Below are 23,345 nucleotides of genomic sequence, written 5' to 3'. Positions count from 1 at the left end.
TCTGATAGCTGTGGAAAAAATAAAATAAAATCAATAAATCCTCTTGCTGTCTTGCTTGTTTTTTTTTTTTCAGAGTGCCCAGGTGGGATCATAGGGATCAGCTGGGCAGGGCTGGGAGAGGCAGTTTGCAGGGTGCAGACAAGGGGAGGGAAGCAGAGAGGGAATTGAACCCAGGTGAGAGCAGGGAGCCAGGTGTTTGTGGTCACGGAAACAATAAATTCCCAGGGGGGTGTGGGTATTGTGTCTTTTGTTGTGTTGCTCCTCAGGAGGAGGATTCACCTGGCTGAGCAGAGGAAGCTGGTGGAGAGGTATCTGAAATTTTTTAAAATTCTGGGCTTGGTTTGATGTTTTGTGCTTTTGCTGTTGTAGAAAAGTTAATTAGTCTGACTCCCGTGCTGCTGAAACCTGACTCTTTCAGCTCAAAAGCTGGGTTAGTCTTTTGTGGTGCCCTGCTCTAAGTTTGAGGTCTAGAAAGGTTTGCCTCAGAGCCATGAGGATTCTTGGTCCTGTATAACCTTCTCTACTTTTGGTGCAGGCCTGTGGGCATGTACCCGATGGTATTTGCCTTTCTATACTTTGAATTTTATCAAAAAGAAAGAGTGCTGGAAGGAAATTAAGTATAAGTCTAACTTACTCCATGTCAGCTTGGTTAATTAAAGAGAAAATCCAGCCTGCAGCAGAGTCCAGTAGGGTCTAAAGCATAGAGACCAAGGTAAAAAATATATTTAAAAATAGCATCTCTTGATCATCACAGAGTTCCCCTTCTTAGGTGAAATCCTTTGGTCCCCCAGCCCAAACAAATCCTGCCACTTTCAGTGGGAGTTTTGTGCTTGAAGCTGCAGGGACAGGCAGCGCTTCCCTGCCTGGTTTGGGGGGGTGGGATGGGCGTTTTGGGAAGGCTGAGCTGAAACAGAGACTGGACAGAGCCAGGGAATAAAGCCAGTATTTACTGAAAGGCCTTTAAGGATCCACCTTGGACAGGAGTCTGACCGGGGCTACACTCAAGGAAGACTTGGCAGAATGGTCACAAAATGGGCAAATGGTCACAAGGTCTCACACTTTGATAAGTTTTGGTCCATTTGCATGTTGGGGTTTAATTGTCCGATTCCAGCTCCAGGCTGTGATGTCCCATCCTTCTTGTTCCCCCTGCAGCCACCACTGTTCGTGCTTTTGGGCCTGAAAACTTTAACATTGTCCTTGGTGTCCAGCAGGAAGAGGATTTGTTTTGTGTCCCTGCGGTGTGCAGAGCTGAGTGACCCTGAGTGTGAGCTCAGAGCTGCACCCTGGACAGCACAGAACATGAAATACATGGAAGCTCAAACTTTAGGCATCATGTAGGTTGCTCTTAGGGCAGAGGGAGCCCCGTTGGACACAGGGAGGGGATGCTCTGCACAGGTGGGCACCGAGGGCTCCGTGCCAGGGCACTGGGGTGGGCAGAGGAACGTGGCTGCTGGGAAACCTGCTGAGATCAGGCTCAAAAAGGGCTTTTCCAGGAGATGTGGGGACTGTGCCAGGTTGGCAGCAACACAGAGATTTCTCAACCTGGGTTCTTCCCCCTTGTGGAAGGGGATTGGAACTGGCTGATCTTGAAGGTCCCACCCAAACCATTCTGAGATTGTCTCATAAGACCAAACCTGTGATGACCTTGTGTGGGGGGGAAATAGTGGTAGGAAAGAGGCCTCTTTCAAAATTCCCTCTTAGCTCTGCTGTCTTTGTTTCCTTTCTTTTACAGCTGGGTCTGTTTAGTGTTTGCTCAAGGAAAAAGTGCTGTTTTCCTTTTAAACATCAATTCTCTCAGGGGATCTAGGTGCATCTACCTGAATGCTGTGCCTCACCACAAATCCTACCTATTTAGTTGGGAAGGTGATTCTGAGCCTTATTAGTCATGATAAAACTGAGTTGGTTAGAAAAAAAATACGAAGTTATTGAAGTTATCCTTTGAACTCATGTTTTGACTTGAGGGATTTCTTCCTTCTAAGCCTGCTTGCTGTTTTTTTTTCTTCATTTCTGATGATCTTTCTAGTAATGAGAATGCAAGTTATTCAAAAGGGTTTATAAAGGTTGACAGTGAATTATTATTGGTCCATTGGGTGTTTAAATTGCAAATATTATACTCAAAATCAAGCTTTAGAAGCAAGCTCTTCTTGAAAGATTTATGGCTACAGTCACAGAGGGTGTGATAAATTTAACATGGAATACAAAGCTGTATCAGTTGTGGCTTTCCTTCCTTGATTCCTCCTGGTATTGGTTGAGATATCTGCTCCCTGTTCTTGAGTCTTTGGCAAATGTGTGAGTGCATGACCCTGGCAGGAAAAGCATTTGGGATGCTGTGGAATCATCACCTGGTACAGGAAGAGAGAAGAATGACGTCTGTGTGTCTGGGGCTCTGCTGGTGGCAGCAGCTCTCCCCTGTGCCCACCCAAAGGAGAAGAAGAAAGGGATGAAGTCAGAAGTGAGTTCCAGCCTTGAGAAGTCGGTAAGTTTGGAAAAGGCACCCAATGTGGTAAAGTCCAATCTCTTAATGGTGCCCCTCACCTGTGCTCCCAGCCACGCTTAGGGCAGCAAAACCAAAGAAAAAAACTAAACCCACTTCCAACTAATGCAAGCTCCATTATCAGCTGTGTGGTTGGCAATTTATTTTTATTACAGGCTGGCTGTGCTTTTGGGGAGTTTTCTTCAGAAGCTGGTTGAAGTTGGTCGAATTTGCCAAGTGATCCTCACCTGGAATTCATTGCTCGTTGTAATTCTCTTGGTGCTGTGGTGGCAGGGGCTGATCTGCTGCAGCTGGAACTTGTTGCACAGCCCATCTGGATCCTGAAACACTTTAAATCCCGCCTACCCTGAGTAAGTTGCTGGGTAGGGATGTATTTCTTATGTTCCATTTTTCATACGGACCAAACGTAATCAAAGTTGCCTTTCTATCCCTTTTGTTTTGTGCATTCTGAGGTGTCATTTACAGCATGTCTCTGGTGCTCTGCTCCTCTCTGAAATAATTAGGAGATTATTTTGGTCAATATGACTGAACGATGATTTAATGCTTTTCAATGGTGAGCTGTGTTAGTGACTCTTTAAGGATTAGAGGCTTAATGAAATGCACACATCAGGGTGGTGATTTAATCTTTTCCTCATAAAAATCTTCACAACAAGATAATAAACCGTAAGAATAAAAATCATTTTGACAAACCTGTCTAGCTTTCAGGCTGTGAAAAGTCTGAGTTAATTACCTGTGGGACCCTTCTGTTATACTGAGGATTATTGAAAGGGCTACTTCCAGGAAAGGTGTAAAATTCCCGGGTAGGCAATTGCAGTTCAAGGCTGGGAATGAAGGGCAAGAAATCTCCTTTCCTTCCAAACCAAGACATGGATCCTCAAATGTATCCCTGTGTGTGTTTGCCAACAAGTGATTTTAAATTTTCTGGTGTTTACTTTTTAAAGAAATCCTTAAATGTCACACTGGAAGGAAAGTCCTATGAATCAAGTAGCTTTTCAAAATTTAATAGGACAGCTGCTCATTAGCAGCTCTTGTTTGTTGAAAGAGTCTTGTCTCATTCCTGTTGGTCAGTTTGTCTCTCTGGGTTATTAAGCTGAGCCTCTCTAAAGCTGACAGGGCAGTGGGAGGTTTGAATTTGGCAGCTGCCCCATGGGCTGGGTGTAAAGTTTGGTGTCTCAGCCAAGTTTGCAGCAGAGAGAGGTTTTTGTCCTGGTCACGTGTTTTTATCTTTGTGCCTGCACTGGGAGCCCTTTATTCTTCTCCCTCTCAAGTGGGGGACACAGCTAAATGACAGTGAACATCTCTCTTGGAAGTAACCAGCTCCTGAATGGTGCTGAAGGAGGAATTTCCAACACACACCAAAAAGAAATAAGTGTAGAGTTACTCATTTGTAACTTGAAAAAAAGTTTCTGAACTCAGGCAGGAGCTCCTGTGCTGATCTCTTATTGCAAGCTGTGCTCTCCCACTCCTGGTTTCTCCCCTTCTCCCTCATCCCACTTTTATTTGGTGTAGAGGGAGTTGGGTGCTGTTAGAGTTGATCTCCCAGCTCCATAAGAAATGATAACAGATCCCCAAAATGTCCTTCAGAGAAGGTAAGGGGATGGCTGGAGGCTTTGCAGGCTTGCAGAGAAGGGCTAACGCCAGGGCTTGGAAGCATAGAAGAAAAAGATAATCCAATAGAAAGGTAAATGCTGCATTGTGAGTAGCAAACTGGAATTTAAATGCAACAATTTTTCCATTTTTAGAAACAGATTTGAAAAAGGAGGAATAGAAAAACAGTTGATTTTTTTTCCCTCATTAGACAATGTTCTGTGCTTTTCATATTGTCCCTTCTTTCCTTGGAGAGCTTTTTGAGAGTCAATGAATTGCTTTGTGAATGGTTATAAAGTGGGAAGTGCCCCTTTAAATGGTAAGATTTTTGCCAGGAGTAATAGAGCCCAATGGTTTAGGGTAAGCACAGTAAGCTTTTATAATTCCATCTCTTTTGTCTGTCTCTTGTTCTCCCCCTCCCCAGCTGTAAAACTTTGGGGTGGCAGCATTTCCTTTGTCAGATTTATATAACTGCTCAGGGAGGAACAGAACTTGCATAGGGGAAATCTCATTTATTACTGGCACTCCTTCTAAACTTGGACTTCTAAGACAGATGTGAGGAGGATGAACAAGCCTCCAGGGAGGTTGAAATGTATTTTCTTAGGGATAATGGCAAGTCTTCCTAGAGAACTCTCTTGTTTCTGTAGTCTGGATGCCCTCAAGCTGCTATCCTGACACCTCTCTCCATATTTCTGTCTTCCTCGTAATCAAAGCTGAAATGATTCTCAGGATTACTACATTTAAATGAACTGCTTGCTGGTACTGTGACTCAAAGATGATTTAAAAAAAAAAAAATAGTAATTTTGAGGTTGAAGTCTCTTCTGGGCTGGAGTGTAATACAGAATAATCTGCTGGCTATCCAAGTCAATTCTTGTTCATTACTTAAACATTTACTTGACTTTGATACTGCAGCTAAAACTAAGATAATCAGGCTTTGAAATCTGACTTAGAAAAGGCAAAATATTATTTTGGTATAATTTGAAAGCAGGCAGAACATGAATAGATCCCTTTTATCAGGGATCTGTAGCAAAGCGAAAAAACTCAGAAGCTGGTTTTTGACTCTGCTGCCATAAAAAGCAAATGCCACTGCTTGTTTAATATTTTCTTGCTAATGAGCCCAAATGTTGTGACCTGGGTCTGTGAATGTGCTTGATTTGTAATCAACTTCATCTGACAAGCTGCACTGCTGCCTTTTTTGTTGTTTATTTTTGAGGGGATGTGATGCTTGAAATGGTTCTTTTCATCTTTTGAGATGCTCCCAGCAACTGTGTGTGCTCTGCTAACGAGCCACGCTGCCCCTGCCTTTGTGTTTGCTCCCTGGCAGTCCTGCCAGCTCCATCTATGGAATAAAGCAGCTAATTCCAAGCAGTGCTCTGAGGCCAAATCCATGGGTTGGGTGGGAACTGAAGGCTTGCATGGATGAGATCTGATGAATAGGCAGGATGACAAGGATGCTGAAGTGATGCCATATGGCCTGGACAGGGGATTACGACATTTTTTATGTTTGTAATATGATCAATAGCCCAGTGAAGCTGCCAGTAATGAGGAAAACCCAGCCATGGGAAAATCCTGATCTCAGTGTGGGTTGGTTACCAGGAGTGGGTAATTACCTGCTGCTTTATTCTCAGGTTGCTCCAGAAGGGAATAATGACAAACAGAAACGAGCTTTTCCTCAGCATGTCTGGCAATAAAAGCTGTTCCCTTTTCAGAAGTGCAGCAACCCCAGAAATCAGGAGATGAAAGTGCAGACCTGTGAAGGATCTCAGAGCAGTGCCTGACAGAGGCTGTGCTGGGGGATGTTTCAAATTTGGCTTCAGGTGAGGAGGCAAAGGGAGACTGATGCTCTGTGTGCAGGGAGGTTTATATAAAGAGTGGCAGCACATATCTCATTATGGGGTGTGCTGCAGGACAGACCCATCCGTGGCATTAAAAATGAAAATTCAGAGGTGACGGCTGACAGAAAGCAGCTTTGGGCCACAAGAACTGCAGAAATTCATAGCTGCAGAAGCAAAAAAAAAAACCTTATGCAAGGCCTATGAATAGACAGTAAGGATTTAATGAGCTAAAAGAGCCCCTAAAAAGGTGCTCAAGTTCCTAAGGGGAGTTTGCAGTGTCATAAGGTTTTAGTGCTCATCTTCCCCCAACCTGTAAAGGTGTGAGTGGCCCAGTGCCATGAATACCTCAAAACTGGACACTTGCAAAAGCCAAAACTTTGCATTTTCAAATTCATGCAAATGAGCTGGAAGTGAACAGAAAACAAAGCAGTTTGCCTTGGAAGAAGGTGGACTCCTGTGAAGGGGGAGTTATAGAGTGCTGGTAGGGGGACTTCCCTTGCTGAAATGAAGTAATGCGCTTTCCAGGGCTGCAGAGCAAAGCTGCACACCCTGGTGAGTGCAGGGCTGCGTGTGCCAGCACAGGATAAGCCACGAGCTGGTCCCTGTTGAGAGGATTTAGGAATGACAAAAGGAACATATTGCTGAGTCTGGTGATCCTGGGCCAAAGACAGAGTCTGGTAACCAGAAACTAAAACTGCTTTTGGGGAAAGCTTTACAAACAGGTTGTAGCCAAATGCTGAGGCTTTAGGAATCCTTGACTCCCAGCCAGGCATTTATAAAGAAAGTTTGCTGTGTTTAGCAGCCACTCCATGGCTGAGCTACAGACCCACGGTGGTGGGGGTTTCAAGGTAAAATCCCAGAAAGGAGAACTGTTCACTGTCTGCAGAGAATGCTGAGTTAAAGATGTCTGAAATTGAGGGCAGCGTGTCTCAGCAGAAGAGTTTGCTGAATGACTCTGCATGGATGATTGATAGATATGACTTGGCGTGTAGGGATGATAAAACTGAGGGAGATTTTCATTGGAGGTGGCTCCTCTGCTGTGTTACAGACATGACTTGCTGTTTGTGCCATGCATTAGTGTCTGCAGGAAGGAGCTGATGGTGAGGTGAGCACCTCCCATGTGAGCAGCAGGACAGGGATAATCAAGGTTAAATGCTATAAATAAGGTGGCTTTTCCCAGGGGGAGCCTGGACTTCTGTGAGATGAGCACAATTTGTTGCAAGACACATTTCTGTAGTGAGGATTGGCAGGCTTTCCATGCAGGAGGGAATGAACCCGAATGCTGGTCAGTGTTGGAAAAGGTGTTTCAAAGATGACAGCCAGGGTGCTTTGGCTCTCTTTTCCTCCTGGAGCCAGCTGTGAAATGTTTGAGATGGGGCAGGATGTGTTTGGTGAGAGAATGACGGTCTGATGTGTCCTACAGGTTTTTCAGGCACAGCTGTGCTGTTATTGCAGATTTCTACTCCATTTTCAACATCTTCACCCGCTGCCTGCTGGGTGGTACAAAGAGGATTTGCCCCAAATCTGAAGTTTTTGAGGTCCCTGGAACTGTTGGGGCAGTTCTTTGTCAGCATTAATATGATGCCAACCAAGAGCTCAGGTGAAGCAGCTTCCTTTTTCTCCCAGAAAGTAAAATTCCTTGGCAAACAGTCAACTTGCTGCTTATCCATCAAGGTCAGCCCCCACAGAGGAATGAGGTGTCTCCTAGCTCTGACAATAAGCATTTTTTTTTTCTTTTGTTTTAATTTATATGCCAGTAATACTCATCTGGAAAGCCTTTTATTCTTCTGTCAGAAAATATGCAGATAACAAAAAAACACCCCAGCTTCAACAACTTCATTTCTTAAAAATTTTAAAATGCCTGAAAAACAAAGCTTTTTCTTTTTTTTTTTTTTTTTTTTTTAAATTAAAAGAAAACAAACACGAAAATGGAAGTGGAAGAATCAAATGGCCTGTGAAATTAAATAAACGAAAGCAACTTTGAGAGGAGGAGTGCCTGGCCAAAGAACATAGCCAACCCAGCATTTCTCAGGATTTTTAATGTGGTCCAGAATTCCCACAAATACCTTGGAGGAGGTGTCATTGAGGTTTTCTGTCAGCCCACCCTTTGAAAGAGGGTTGTACTGAGTAGTTTTGTTATATTTGGGAAGGGCATTAACCCTCCACACGTGCCTTTGCCCTGGCTGTGTGCTCCTCATGACACAGCCCTTGCTCTGCTATGGAGCAAGATTTTTCCTGCTCATTCCCTTCCTTTAGCACCGTGATAGAAAAAGTTTTGTGCATTGATTGATTCCTCTGCTCTGAGACATTGATTTGGCTCGTGGAAAATGGTCAAATGAAATCAAATGGCGTTTGGTGCAGACTGAAAATCATCTTTTCCAGGCTCTTGGTGATTTGATCACGCTGGGCTTTTTTCTCTGTGCGTCCTGCTCAGCCTGGCACTAAAAGCCCTTGGGAAAGTTTGGCTGCAAGACCTCAGTAAATAGCTCAGTTGTGTTTCTGAGGGCCTTTAAAACAAACAGAAATCTTCTTCAAGAAATAAGGATTGATGCAGTGACCTGACCCTTTGTTCTTCCCATCCCTAAGAAGTTAGAAAGTGAGAATGACATTTTTTTTTTCAGGCAAATTTAACTTCCACTGTCCTGGATGTTAATGGCTGTGAATTTTTTTTTTTTTTTTGCCTTCTACCAATAAAACCCCTAAACCAACAAATCAAAACCAAAACTCCCCTCATCCCCCAAACCAAAAATAACCTTCTGAAAAAAGCTACAGTCCCCTCTCCCCCAAAGAGAGCATTTGTACTTTTATTTTATCTGTGAAGCTGGTTACTGTCATCGCTGGAGATTAGGATTTTGATAAGTGTTGCTGAACAGTCAGATGAATGATATCAACGCCTTTCAATTTATTAAATTGATTTTGGTAACCTAAAGGATTCCACAAAACTTGAAGATGTCAAATTGAAACCCAGGCTGAAAGAGGTAAAATTTAGATTTGGTGTACAGAAGGGGAATTGTTCCCTGTGTGGGTGGTGAGCCCTGGCACAGGGTGCCCAGAGCAGCTGTGGCTGCCCCTGGATCCCTGGCAGTGCCCAAGACCAGGTTGGACATTGGGGCTTGGAGCAGCCTGGGACAGTGGAAGCTGTCCCTGCCCATGGCAGGAGGTGGGATGGGATTTAATGGACTTTAATGTCCCTTCCAACCCAAACCCATCTCATGGTTCTCTCATTCTGACTCTGGACACCTCTGAGGGTTACAAGCATTGTAAACTCGAGCGTGGCAAAGTTTTCTTGCCCGGGAATGTGGACGTACAACTACTCCTGACAGAAATGCACCAAGAGCCTTTTTGGACCTGACTTGAGGGGTGTGTAAGCCCCAGGAGAAGCTGGGCAGTGACACTGAGGGAGGGAAGAAGGGCTGGCAGCTGCAGGTGACACACAGGGAGCCACTTGGGGTTTATCACAGACAGCACCAGGTGGGATTGAAGCAGCACTTGGCTCCTGAAGGGCACTGCAGGGCAAGGGAGAGAGGGAGAATATTTTTATCTGGTGGTCAAAGCACTGAGAGTGTCAAGAGCTCACACTGGAGGCCTCTTTTGCCCCTGAGGGCTGAAGGGAAGGTTTAAATAACTTTGTTTGATGGCAGCACAGTGGCAGCTGTGCCCTTGGCGCTTCCTCAGAGCAGAACACACGGAGGGCACCAAGCAGCCCTGGAACCCTGCTCCTCAGCACCTCAGAGGCTTTGGAGCACCCAAGAGCCCCCTTAATGTGAACAGGAGCCTTGGACAGCGAGTGCTCTTGACCTTGTGTCACCTGGTGGTTGCAGGTGACGTTCCTGCCACTACAATCCCATTTATTTTATGCCTGCCCATTGGAGCAAGGAGCTGCAGCCATTGTGTCAGACGTGAATGGTTCTTCTGCTGAATGACTCGAGCTGTGTTGCTTCCTTGCTCCAGTGTGCTGCTATTGTGAGAGAGCATTTTCAGGGGATTAAAGATTTATTATAGGAACAGTTGATTTGGCTCTCACTGTAACGTTTAAATGCTCTTATTCTGGTTTCTGTGGAATAATTTGTTTCCTTTTGTTGTCTCTGCTAAAAGTATTTCAACAGCTTGGCAGAAGAATAAACAGATGCAGCTTCAAAATAATTCAAAGTAGCAAGAATATTTTTAAATTAAAAGAGGGGAAAACAGGTATGGGGGAAGCTTATTTAACACTTTGCTGCAATGATGAATTGCTTAGTTGTGATGTTTTTATTGCTGTTCATGTGACATCAGCCTGCTTCCTGAAGTCATCAGGTGAAAGAAAAAGGAGGGTTTCTTGTGACTCACATTGTAATCTCTGCTTCATGAAATATAAACAACTTTGGCTAATGTATTAGCATAGGAAAAACGAATAGATTTAAGGCAAGGCTGTTTTATTTGGAAGTGCTAGTCCTGAATGCTTCTCTGCGGAGCAGAGCGGTTTCTCAGTTGTAAGCACAGATGTCAGTGTTCTGTTGTGTGGGTTAGCAGCACATTGTGCTGCCTCAACTCTGTCAGAAAACAATCATTTCACCAGCACTGTACGAATGCTTGAGTTTCTGTGGGTGAAAGGTGGAGGGATGCAGATGTAATCTACGCTGAGATTTTTTTTTTTTTTTGCTAAATATGGCTTTTACCTTGGTCCTAACAACAGGAAAAGTGGTAATGGCAGTGTCCTTGGCGCTTCCATCACTCTTCAGATCCAGGGAGCTTGTGGAAAGAGAAACAGGAGTTATTATGTCAGACAGAAATACACATCAGAAAAGTATTGATGCTGGGGAGAAACCCCTGGTGAGCTGTTGGGCTGGAAAAGGAGTTGTGTGTTCGCCTCTTATGACCCATTCAGGCAAAAAGGAGCACAGGAATAAGTGTTCAACAGGTTATTCCCATCCAAACATTCCCTTATCTAAAGGCTGCCTCTGAACAGCCACAAATGCCGAGATGTTTCCTGGGTAGTTGGTTCTGCTCTTGTTCCCCATGGCTGCACTTTGATCTGCTCCTGGATCAGGTGTGGAGTATTAGGAGGCAACTTCCCAGCCCTGATTTTTTTCAAGGTTTCCATTCTGTGGGTTGTTTTGTTGGGTTTTTTTAAGTTGCTGTCTGCAGAGCAGGACTTTAATATTGTCACAGCAGTTTGTGGGTGAAATGAACCATATTTGCAGAGCATGCTTAGGATTTTTTCTGACTTAATTATTTTTTTAAATTCTTTATTAGCACAGTTCCTCTAAGGAAGATTGCAAGGTAGATGAGTTGCTTTGTGTGTGGATTCAGGCACCTTGGGTGCTGCAGGTTTGGCAGAGGCTCCTCACTACATTTTAGCATCTGCTGCCACTTTGCACTTCTGGCGTGTGAGGTGCAGGGACTGTGTTGGTGGTCCATGAGGAGCTCCTGTGACAAATGCAGTCGTGTGCTCTGGAGTGCCTTTACCTGGTTACCCATTTTTTTTCCTGAATCCTTTGCTTTCCCCCAGGTTGTGTAATTAAATGGAATCAAGTGGCTTGGTGGGTGCCAGCAGATTGGGCTGCAGGGTCTGCATGGGCTGTCCAGACTGCGCTGAAGAAAAGGCACAGGGAGAGAACATCTGAAAATCTACCTGGGAGAGCACTAAATGTGAGTGCTTCTGATGGGGCTGTTGAGATAGATAAAGCTGTACTTTGTGCAAGTATCTCTTGGTGTATTTTCTCATTGTAGGACTCCTCTACGTATTGCTAAAGTGCTGTTTCCCTGCTATAAATTCCTGGAGTGAAAACCAGAGAAGCAGGCAGAGCCACCTCTCCAAGAGACCCTGTAATTACATTTTTGACGACTCAAGGCTGGTGTTTGTCTTTTTGTTTGATGCTGGCAGGAGCTGTGTAGCAAAAAGCCTTTTGAAGTTAATACTTAATTAAGATGGATGGGGAAGGGTCAGAGCCCCTGGTAATGCTGCTGGTTCAGGCTGTTGGCTGCCTCAGGAAGGCATCAGCAGGAAGATTTACTGGGAGCCGTTCTGTGCATCCAGGTTGGGAAATGTTATTTAAAAATCAGTGTGTAAACAGGAGTCCCGAGTTCTGCTCACAGACAGAGAGGGACATTTGCCAGGTGGGGGAGCCAAGGCACTTAGCTCTCCTGTCAGAACATCCTTGTTTCTGTTCTCCTCCGATTAAACGGTGTGAGAGGGGTTTGATTCACACGGAGGAACTGGAGGTGTCGGGGCTCCAGTCCCTGAGGTGGGGTGTGCATGCACCCAGGGTTTGGTTGTCAGGCTGTAAATAGAGCTGTGGCTGGTGTGTGATCTGCCGCTGCTGGTCCTCGTGGCAGTACAACACTGCATCTGAGTACGGGATGTGAGCACCAAAATAAGGACTGGGACGTGTCCTTAGGCGTGCTCCCAATCCTGAGCTGCTGGCGGTGTTTGAATGCAGGGGCACACAGTGAAAAAGCAAGTGAAACCCAGAAGGTAAGTGAAACTCAGGGCCCGTGGCACAGGGGAAAGGGAAACGTGGCAAAGTTTTGGATGACGCTAAATTAGTTCGCATTTCTCAGAGCCCAGCTCTGTTCATTGTGCACTGTGGATTCTGAGAGAGATGCTGAGATTTTGACCTATCTTACAATAACAAGTGAACAAGACAGCCAGACTGTTTCCTAAAGGGGTGAAGAGTTTTGTGTGACTAAAGCAGACATAAACTAAAAAGTGCCTGAGTTAAGGAAATTCCCAGTGCTGCTAGGCTGCATGTAGAAAAGTAAATTAAAATGCAGCCTGTTTAAGTTTGCTGTGTGCACCTCTGAGTTTGAGGGCAAAAATCTACCCTGTCTTCTTTCTGAATTGAGTCCCAGCTTATGTTTGCAGGTTACTGCTCTTTATTTGCTGCCTCTGCTCAGCAGCTGAAAGCTTTTCAAGCCTTAGATGAGGTTTTATTGCTAAGTTACAGAAATCTGGCCTGAAGGTGGAAAGCTAGAAGGAGGTGGTGCTGTTAGGTAAGCCATAATTTCGTGTATTCACGCAGGCCCCAGTAAATGTTTTGCACCACTTGAAAATTTGGGATGTCTAGTGAGAAAACACTGTTAGGTAATGACAATACAGAAACGAGCTTCATCCTGGATAATTTTTGCCAGCTGGAGATGAGGTCCTGTTGGTGCTTGCTGAAGAACAAAAGCACGTTTCAGAAGAGCTCTGGTAACCCAGATTCGAGCCTCTTTTGCACAGGATGGCTTGGTCATGCCAGAGGGATGGGAGGCATATCTAGGTCTAGTGGTGGGTGGGGTGGCACGTTAGATCAGAGAGAAACCCCCCCAAACTTCTCCACAGAGCTCCATTTGTTCCAGCTACAACCTTGTTTCTTCATGTCAGTTTGTCATTGCTGCCTCCTACACGTTCCTTAGCACATTGGCCCTGCCACGGTCTCTCCTGCTGCTTCAGAGATGGAAAATATCTCCTCGTGCCTGCAGTCAGGGTGTGTGGTTGAGCAGGGGGCTTTGGAGGTGTGCTCATGAAAGATGGCTGGTTTAGCTGTGTGAGGATTATAATTGGGCTTTATACCAGCTCAGGTAGTTCAGAATGGGTGATAATTTAAATTAAAATTTACTTTGTCTCACCGTCCAAGAAAACGGTTACCACAGCAAAAAGCCAAGGTTTGTTTATTGTATATATTTCTTGTTAAAAGCTAATGAAGAAGCCCTTCAGTAGCACTGAAAGGAAAAAAAAATAATTATGATAATAATGGTTCAATAATGTTGTAAGTATGCTATTACTAATTTTGGAGGAATTTCAGCTAAGATGAAATTAGCCCCTTTGTTTTACTTAGTCCAGCAGCACCTTGGATTAATTATGGGGAGAGAAAGTGCAATTTGGCTGTGCTAGAAGAGATTGTTAAATATCTAGATCAGTAGACCACCAGAGCAGAGATAAGCGGAGAATAAAAATCCGAGTGTTTCAGTATTCATTAGGGATGCACCTTTAGTTTTCTGAGGCTCTCTTTAGGCATGGCAGCTCAGCCTCAAATGACAGGGGGAAAAGATCCCAGGTCTAATGGCATTAATGGTCTGGCATGTTTAAACGTCTGTGCCACAGGGCAGTGCCGCTTTGGAAACATTTTAAAGGGAGTATTTACAGTAGATCTGAGGATTTCCTCCTGTCTGAAGTCCTGGAAGACAGTGCTGAGGCTGTCTGTGCAGGGCTGGTTTGTGCTGAGCAGAGCACCTCGCTTTGCAGCAGTGTTGCACCGAGTGGGAGAGGATGGATGCCTGCGGGGACTCGATATCGCCCCGTGTGCTCCGCGTGGGGATGCTGCCGGGAGGGAGGAGGGGCTTCGGGGTCAGCACCCAGGGAATCTGCTGGTTTTCCAATAGCTGCTTTGGGGGATGGATGGTTGTTTCCTCCATCTGCTGCACTGAATGCTCAGCTATTGCCCTGCGCCTTTTCCTTCCTGTGATATATGTGCTAAAGTTAATTCGTGTTATCAAATTATAAAGGGTAAATGTTAACTGTATAAATATGAGGGTTAAAGATGTGCTCAAACTAACATAAGTAAAGGTAAAATGTAGAAATCAAAATGGGAAAATTTCCTCAGCTTGGGAAGCACAGGAGGGACACGAGGAAAGTATGATTGGAATTACCAGAGAGGGGGCCTTGAAACTATCGCTGCCGGGAATCCCTGAAAGGATACAAAGGACAACGGAAAACGGAGATACAAGTCCGGAGACCAAGATAATCACTTCAGATGGATATCTCTACTCGTCTCCGTCGAAATTAACATATCCACGACACACCCGGGCTCGGCCATCAGCTGCATTGTTCCACCCTACCGGTCCATTCAGACTCCCGATACCGGGACTTGCATGATTAATGAAGACGCCTCAGAGGGAAGAACGTCAGAATCCTGGACTTCACTCCACGATCCAGTGTATAAAAAGGGGCGGCTGGAGACCGAAGTTGTGAACTTGGGGGGATACCAGGCTGGCAGAAGCTGATATCCGTATTCACCCAGCGGCGATCCCAGGCTCGACGCTGTCCTTTTAATTGTGGCTTTCTGAGACTGATATTTTGTCTCACAATAAAATTCTAAATTTCTGATAAATCGAATCTGGTCGATTTTATTTATAACGCTTCCCTTCCCTGCGAGCGCCGCTGATGCGTTTGGAGAGCAGGGAGCCACACGTACGGCAGCACTCGGAAAAGGCAGTGCGAGTCTGTGCTGAGATTACTTTGGACACTGAGCCTTCCAGGTGAAGCTGTCGGCAGCTTGCAGAGCAGTGGAAGCAGCTCCTCTGGCCCATCCTCCTCCTCTTCCATCCTCCATGGCACACACACTGCCCCTGTGTGTATCCACCCCGTGAACTCCTGAGGTCCTGAGATAACTGCTCTGCCCCTGCTGAGTTAATTCATGTTGGAAATTGATCTCGGACGAGCAGTGGTTACTGGAAGCGGAGTTAACTCTTTGGTGATGAGCTCTGGAGTACTGCAGAGGAGTGATGTCTGTCAGGGTGTTGTTGTGCTGTGAACTTTGCAGGATGTATCCGAGTGAGTGCTGAGTTGGGGAGAATTGTTTGTTTATTCGGAGATGAGTCAGGATGTGGTAGGGTCAGGCCACCAGAGAAACGTCTGGGGGTGAGTGAGAACATGTAGGAATAAAGTAGGCTGTGAAGAAGAAACAGGACAAGGAGATTCTTAAGGGCTAAGGAACAGAAGAATTTAAGGGAGAAAACAGAATGGGAGTTTAAAAGTGTGTGAGGAAGAAGAGTGAAGGAAAGTGTTTTGGAGCAAAAATAACTTTTGCTAAATCGCTTAAGAATTAAAATTAGTTGGAGTGACTGAAGTTACTATAAAACTAAGCAGTCATGAAATTGAAGAAGTAGTTACCACAAATATCGCATAAAGACAGGCATGGAGGGCTTGAGGACTTGGGAAGATGTTATTTGGCAAGGATTTTCCTTAAATTTAATCATGTGTGTAATATTTCCCACAGGAGTGATGAAATCTTTATGTTCCTGGGCTGAGGAGTCCCTTGGGGACTTTGGCACTGCAGTCCCTGGTGAGGGATGAGCACAGCTCTGTCTCACAGCTCCCCAGAGCCTGGATGCGTGTCACAGCTTCGTGGGGAGCTCAGGTTTGGGGCAGGAGCAGCTGTGTGGCTGAGGTCTTTGTGTCTCTTCCTGCTGCCATGGGCTTTGGGGGCGCTGGAGGAGAGTTCCTGATGTTCTCAGCCTGCTGTGAAAAAAGTTATTAATTTTTAGCAGCTCCAGTGTAGTTGTCCAATGGCCTTGAGTTGAGCAATGGGCTAACATGAGCTTGGGGTCATCACTCCTGAGACTAAGCCTGGCCTTGAGAGCCCTTCCTCAGCTGTTCAGCCCTCTTTTAAACTGTTATTATTAATCAGGATATTCCTTGGGATATTTGTCACCTCTGTGCGGTCTTTTGCTTTGCAGTTTATAGTTGAAGCAGAAATGTTGTTTCTGCATTTGCTCAGAGGATACGGCATTGTGACAATCCTCTGCCTGGCACCCCTACAACCAGGCATAAATGAGAGGGGAATTGCTGGTATTTATTAGTGTGCTGCACTACAAAGTATTTTATAGCTTTTCTGTCATATGTTTCAGATGATTCCGCTTCAACCAAACAAATTGTCCCAGCTTAATTTCCAAGAAATCATTGTCAGAATTGCTGAACCGGTTTAGTTCTAAAGCACATATTTATACTGAGCTGCACAAAGCACACCGCCAAGCGAGATTACGAATGGCAGAGAGGGAAGTTTAATCAGAAATGAGATTAAATTTGAAAGCGTAGAGTGTTAGTGATTGCTGCCGAGGCTCAGACAGGGTGTAAAGTCATGGATTTTTCTTAGCAGGGCTCAGAATAGCACACTTGAGGAAGCTGAGGAGCACACATGCCCCGGTGCTGACAGCGGGAGAAGGCGGCGGTGGCCTCAGAGCAGGGAGCGTGCTGCAATGTTGTGTTGTGCAACGAGATGGAAGCAGGAGGAAGGAAACAGCTCAAAAGGCTTGTCCTCACCCCATGTGGAGATGGGGGATGGAAAATAAATGAATTGGTGTGAGCTGGTGCTTTGGGAGGTGTGACCTTGCCTGGTCCAGCCCCTCTGAGGGGACCTGGAGCACAAACCCTGTGAGGAACGGCTGAGGGAGCTGGGGTTGTTCATCCTGGAGAAAAGGAGACTCAGAGGTGACCTCATCACTCTCCACAGCTCCCTGAAAGGTGGCTGTGCTCAGCTGGGGTTGGGCTCTTTCTCCAGGCAGCACTGACAGAACAAGAGGACACAGTTTCAAGCTGCACTAAGGGAAATATAGGTTGGATATTAGGAAAAAGTTTTATACAGAAAGGGTGATAAAGTGCTGGGATGATCTGCCTGGGGAGGTGGTGGAGTCACCATCCCTGAATGAGTTTAAATAAAGCCTGGATGTGGCACTGGGTGCCAGGGCTGGGTTGGACTTGATGACCTTGGAGGTCTCTTCCAACCTGGTGATTTTGTTCTCCTCTTGCTGATGAGGGCAGCTGGTTTGTCTTGAGCTTTTGGGCAACCTCTGTGTATTTAAGTGAAGGCTTTTGCCAGATGAGGTTTGAGAGGAGGTTTCTAAGGTGGCATTTCCCGATGGATGCAGTGTCCCCACTGTGCTCTGGCAGTGAAACAATGCCAAGGTGCTTATTGATTAAGTATTGCCCAGCCTGCTCCAGGATTGGCCTTTTTGTGCCATTCCTTACTCCATAAGGATGCAAGGTCCCTGATCTGAACTACAAAACACTTGTACAAATGTGTTCTGGGCTGTTGTCCTGCACATCCAAGCCCTGGTTCTCTGTCTGAAGGAGCATTGGTTGGGTGTGTGGAGGAGCAGGAGGAGACACAGTGTTGTCTGAATGTGTTTTTCAGGAAAATGTATACTTGGCACAACTTCCCTCTTTTGGTATTGTGGGATGAACATTTCATCCTGATCATTTCAGCTGTAGGAGGAATTCTGAACCTCAAAATGGGATGTTTTGCCTTGGGAAAAGTCTGTTTTTATTTGAACACTTTGGGTTTTTTTTTGTTTCTTTTTTTAGTCATCTCTTGAACACTTCTAAATAGGAAAGAATTGGTATAAACCTGCTGTTGTTGCCACATTCCCCCTACAGAAACCTGAAAAAAAATCCCCTAATTGAGAACTGAGCAGATCCCTGCCCCCAACACCTAGAGATTATGTGCTGTTTTATAATCACTACAGGGAGAAGCAAGGCATAGCAGCAGCTCCTTTTATTACAGATGAGCCAGGATATGCTCAGTAATCTCCCAGGCCTGTATTAAATCTGGGACACCTCTCCAAATTGCAGGTTGATGAGAAGTGCAGCCCAGGAGCAGCGTTAATGTTTTGATGTGTAACACGGGTTACAGCAGCTGCTGCTAAGATACTTGTGTTCCCTGCACTCTGAAGTGCACATCTTCAGGCCACCAAGGGGGTCCTGATTGTCCTTATTTATTTTTTATTAAGCATTAATGAGGCGATTTAAGCCTTGCACTTCTGTGACCAGTTATTTCTCAGCTCTGTCCGTGCTACCTTCTATTTTTTTTCTTGCAGCTCTTTAGTTTTGTTTTCTTCTAAAATTTATTCATTGGATGCTGCTTTCTTGCTGATCCATATTTTAGTGTGCAACAGGGTTTAAATTGGAGGTGGTGCTTGGGTTTAAAAGCTTATGACCCTTGCTTAAGGGATCTACGTAGCACCGAGTACTGCTGATGGTTTGTGCTTGCTTTGAGGGGACAATGGAGAGGGATTTATTCTTTGGTGGACAATGTTCTCATGGAAAACTGACCCATAAGTGCCAGTGGGCCCAGTACAGAAATGGCACAGATCATAGAAGCGATCTTGATCACTGCATTAACACGTCAGGGATGATCAATTCTGTGTGTCTGTGGAAGGAGTGACTGTGAACAATCCGCCCAAGGAACACATCCTGCCTTAAGTTTTGTCATTCAAAACTGTGCTGCTGTTGAATTATCTGTAAAGTCAACTGAACAGACATTGCATAAAGGTTTTTGTCCTGGGAATGGGGTGGAACATCCCAGGAACTGGGGAAAAAAGCTTGTCCTCCTCTTCATGCTTTTTTTGTACCTTGAAGGATGTGGTGCTGCTGTTAATGCTGCTGGATCTGCGGCTGCAGGTGGGATTTCATGTGGCTGTGTTTAAGGAACTAGAAAACTGTGGAGGCTGGAAGCTAGGTTCTCAGCAGGTCTGGCTGCCTGTGCTGCAGAGGTGCCCATAATGGTGTGCTTAACTGGTTAAGAAAAGGTCAGGAAAGTGTTATAATTCAAGAATCTCAATGTTTTACATGGAGGTAAGACCAGTTCTCTGAGATGGCTCCCTTTTGCGAGTACTGTGTAAACTGCCAGTCATAATTTTAAAAAAAATAACAAAGCAAAAACTTCCTCACATGCCAACACCTGACTAACTCACTTCATATTCTGATTTTACTTCATTTAGTTCTGTGTCAATCAGGCACAAATTAGATTGTACAGCTGCTATTAGGAACAAGTGTTGTGTTTTGGTCTTTGAAACGCTGGACAAGCTTTAAAAACCTTTACTGAATTTCAAATATGGCCACGGTAAAATTGGACCAAGGATTATATTGTCACTTCTCCCTAATATAGAATTATTAAAGCACATGAAGAGAGGAGCAGAGCTGGAGGCCAATGCATCACGAGATAGACTTTGTGTCAGGCCACGGGGGGAATGCTGCTCACGGAGGACAGGGCAAAAGTGCTCCCTCACAAGGAAACAAATTAGACAAAGTGGCAGAAAACTGGGCAGGCATTAAAGAGTGGCCTCCAATTAGGGCAGAGGTTTGGTGACTCCGAGCAAAGGGAGCTGGCAGCACAAGCCATGGGAAAGGGAGGGCTGTGTGGATGAAATAAAACCTTTGTGCTGTGGAGAAATCCATGAGCATCCCAGAGGGAGCCATTAGGCAGTAAACACTGGCTGTGGTCCTGCACTGGGAGGGCTCTGGGAGGTGGGGGATGGATAACACATGGGGTATTAAGCTGCTTGATACTATGTCCTTAAGTGTAATGATTGCTGCAGTGCTATAATGCCAAGCATAAAATGGGCTCTGATGTACTGAATACATTTTCTGTGTAGCTCTAAAGAGGTGGCTTTGTCTGTGTAACACCAGAAAATGAAAATGTCAAGAAAAATTTCAAGTGCCGTTGCTTCTTAGGAAAATTATTAGCTTTGCATTGACTGAAAGGAGTCAGCTCCCCTGCCTGAGCCTGGATCCTCTCCTTGGGTTTATGTGGTGCCTTCCAGGAGCTACAGAGCAGCAAGATACACGTTAATCTGTAACCTGAGCTGGGGTTTTTACACCTGGAGTGAGCCTCAGTCACGATTGTGTGGTGCCAGAACAGAGTGAAGGGTCTGAAATAGCTGGGCTGCACGTGGGTGAACAGAGCCACTGAAGCACAGCTCTTTGTTGTGCTGCAAGCATCTCAGGAAGGACACTTATTCAATTATTTTCTTTCCCTCCACTCTCCCCAGGAGCATGGATACAAAAGGAAACAAAGACTGAAGAGTGAGACTATAATTTTGTGGCATTACAAGGACACTTTGTTCAGTCCTTTGCTTCCTTCTCCTCAATATTGTTTCGCGCTACTTTTATTTCGAGTTGGTGCTTTAGCCCCTTGCGGATTGCACCCCTGAAAGGGTGACCTGGGTGAGCTGTGTGTGGTATGAGTTAAACGTGGCAATCAGCAAACTCTGCAAAGAGAGGAAAAACTTTCCCTGTGCACACCAAGTTTATGAAAAGTCTTTGTATGAATAAAATAGCACTTGGATCTCAAGAGCTTTGTCAAGTATTGGAGAAATTATCCTTTTTCCATGCATCAGGAACTGGTGACAGAGACAACAGCAGCCTGACAGCTGCTGGGGAGGCCGTGTGTGACCAATCCCAGCTTCCTATAGTCAGGAACTGAATGTGTGGGGATTTATTTGAAGCCCCCAGAGCAAGCTGTCAGGATTTTTAGCCTATAAAGCAGTGTGACACTGGGTTATTTTGCCTTTAAAGGAAATGGTGCCCAGCAGGTCCTGTTAAGTTTTGAACTTGTAGCCCCACCAAGGAGGCTATTTAGAAATGAGTCCATCTGACCAAACAGCAGATGTGAGGGCAGCTGGCTTGGTGTGAGTTACCACCTCTGTGGAGAGGTGTGGGCTTGTGCTGGGAGGTTCTCACTGGCTTCTGTCAGCCAGCCAGAAGTGGATTATTCTGGAGGAACAACAGACAGACCCTGGGCTTTGTCAGCTGCAGAGCCGTTTTTCTTTGGTTGGCAGCCAGCAACTTGCTGTGCTACTATCCTGTTCCTCAGCTGAGGTTCCTCAGACAAATGAAAGAGCAGTGATGACGGAGAAAGAAGTGGCAGCAGCTGGAAGAAGATGCCCCTCAGATTCATATTTGCTTGGGGAGCCAGAAGATCCTGCAGAGTCTTCTGGGGCTGGAAGTGGCAGTGCTCAGCTCTGCCATGACATGAGATGCATTCCCTCCCTTCTGTGATGACTGAAGTGGGAAATGGGCTGTGTTCCAGACCTGTAGCCTGTGGCATTGGGCTGAAGAGATAAGAATTCGCAGAAATGTAGAGCACCACAAAGCGTCTGAGCAAAATTGAAATGACAAAGTTCTTACAGTAGAACTTCCATAACTGGAAGCGTTTCAGACTGTGTTGTCCTCCCTGATAACTGCAGTCAGCTTTCATGCTCCTTTCTTATCTTCTCCTGCCATGTATGCAATTATCAAAAACATTTGTTGAAAAAGCTTCCCTTGGTTGGGTTTTCTGTTCTGTGTGCAATCCTTACAGCCAAACTGAGTGTGCACATGGGTGTTATCTCCCAGAGGTTTGAGCAGTGATGTCTCCTGTCTCCATATCCCAAATGCTGGTTGTATATGGAGCAAAGTCTGGTGTTTACAGGCACCCACAGTCCAGACAAGCCACTGTCAGTGTGCATCCACAAAAGCCACACAGTTGGTCTAGAAACCAAGATATTGCTTGATGCAGAGTTTTGCATGTGCAGAGTGTTTTTGAAGGCATTCTGTCCTGCTAAAGAACAGCTTGGGTGCTGAAGTACAGCTACTACTTCACTGGCAGAGTTTTCTGATGTATGAGGAAAACTTAAGATGAGCTGGGAAAACATTGATACCCTCCTGCGATCCTCCCCCATGCTTGCATTTCACAGAGTCATTCTGTCTCGTAGTAAGTTGAGCATTTTGGGGAAAGGAAGTGGCACCTGCCACAGAGAAGCCTTTTAATCCCTCAGTGGGGCCCTTGTGACTTCAGCAGGGATGAGGATTTCACTGCTCCTCAGCATGAGGGATGGTGCTGCTTGGCCGTGTCACCGGTACTCATGGTGCTCAGGAGCCAAACCTGTAGATTTGTATTCTTTTAAAGCCATCAGTTGCTCTCCTTTGCCAATGGATATGTTATTTGACTTCTTAGGCCATTAAAAAAATGATCTTAGTGTCATTTGTCACAGTTTCAAAAGAGCACTGCTGATCAACAGGCCATTCCTTCAAAATGAACCTGTCTAGACAGCAGGAGGGGTGAGCAAAGTGTGATCTTGGCCCTATTACCATATATCATAATTCTCATTTCTTCCTCTCTTTCCTAGAAAGCAGGGTTGCTGTTCACAAGCAGAATTTGGGGATGCTTTGCTGGATCATGCTCAAACTTCTATGACAATCCTTTTACTACTGCTTTTCTTGTTCCTGATGGTGTGGGTAGGATTAGAGGAGCTCAGGAGTAAATGTGCCCATCTGTGTCTGCTCTCCATTCCTCCTCACATTCCTCTGCTAGCAGAAGAAAAGGGGAAGGATAACGTATAAATTTGCCAGATCAGGCTGATCTGATGAATGTCATCAAGCTGACAGAGCTCTTTATGACAATTCAATAGGTGGAAGAGATTCAGTAAACTTTCCAAGCCCTGTAGTTCAGAATTCATTCCACGCTCCTCTGTGGCTGGACACGGGCAGTGTGGCACTGCCAGCTGGGGGAAGCCTGTGCAGCAATGACAATCATGCAATTCTTGTCATTCCATCCTGCTGGGATTTACATTCCCAGGTGTAAGTGGTGCTACCTGTTAGAAGCACAATGCAACTCTTTGCTCTTATGCCATAGTAGGAATAAATCTAACCCTCGTGGAGGCTTCTGTATTACACATAGCCTGTTCTCTCGAATGTGTGCATGCACACTGGCGTGTGTTTTTCCTTTGCACTGCAGGGTACTACAGGACTCTGCCTTATTGAAGTCTCCAGCAGTAAAAAATCACCCCAGGTTCATTAGGAAAGGCCATAAATATTTTTTTTTTTTTTTTGGATTGGGGATGCAAAGGGGATGAGGAGGAATGGGAGGGTGAAGCAACATTGACATTTATGAGTGAATGGATGGTAATAAATGAATGTTGTAGCAAGAGAC

General features: G+C 45.3%; 1 long non-coding RNA gene across 2 annotated transcripts; it reads left to right on the top strand.

Annotated features, from left to right (window-relative positions):
* The first annotated feature begins 242 nt into the window (after positions 1 to 242).
* Positions 243 to 22,657, top strand: LOC120760118 (uncharacterized). Of its 2 annotated transcripts, XR_005703294.2 has the most exons (6): positions 254 to 308; positions 2,311 to 2,476; positions 2,650 to 2,844; positions 11,405 to 11,544; positions 11,626 to 11,721; positions 20,425 to 22,657. It is a non-coding gene; the product is annotated as an uncharacterized LOC120760118 (long non-coding RNA). The 2 variants fall into 2 exon arrangements; XR_005703295.2 differs by lacking the exons at positions 11,405 to 11,544; positions 11,626 to 11,721 and having other exon boundaries at positions 243 to 308.
* The last annotated feature ends 688 nt before the right edge of the window (positions 22,658 to 23,345 follow it).

The sequence above is a fragment of the Hirundo rustica genome, chromosome 16 (genome assembly GCF_015227805.2).
Source record: "Hirundo rustica isolate bHirRus1 chromosome 16, bHirRus1.pri.v3, whole genome shotgun sequence".
NCBI lineage: Eukaryota > Metazoa > Chordata > Aves > Passeriformes > Hirundinidae > Hirundo > Hirundo rustica.
Note: the sequence above shows the minus strand (reverse complement) of the source record. Positions and strands in the feature narration are given on the sequence as shown.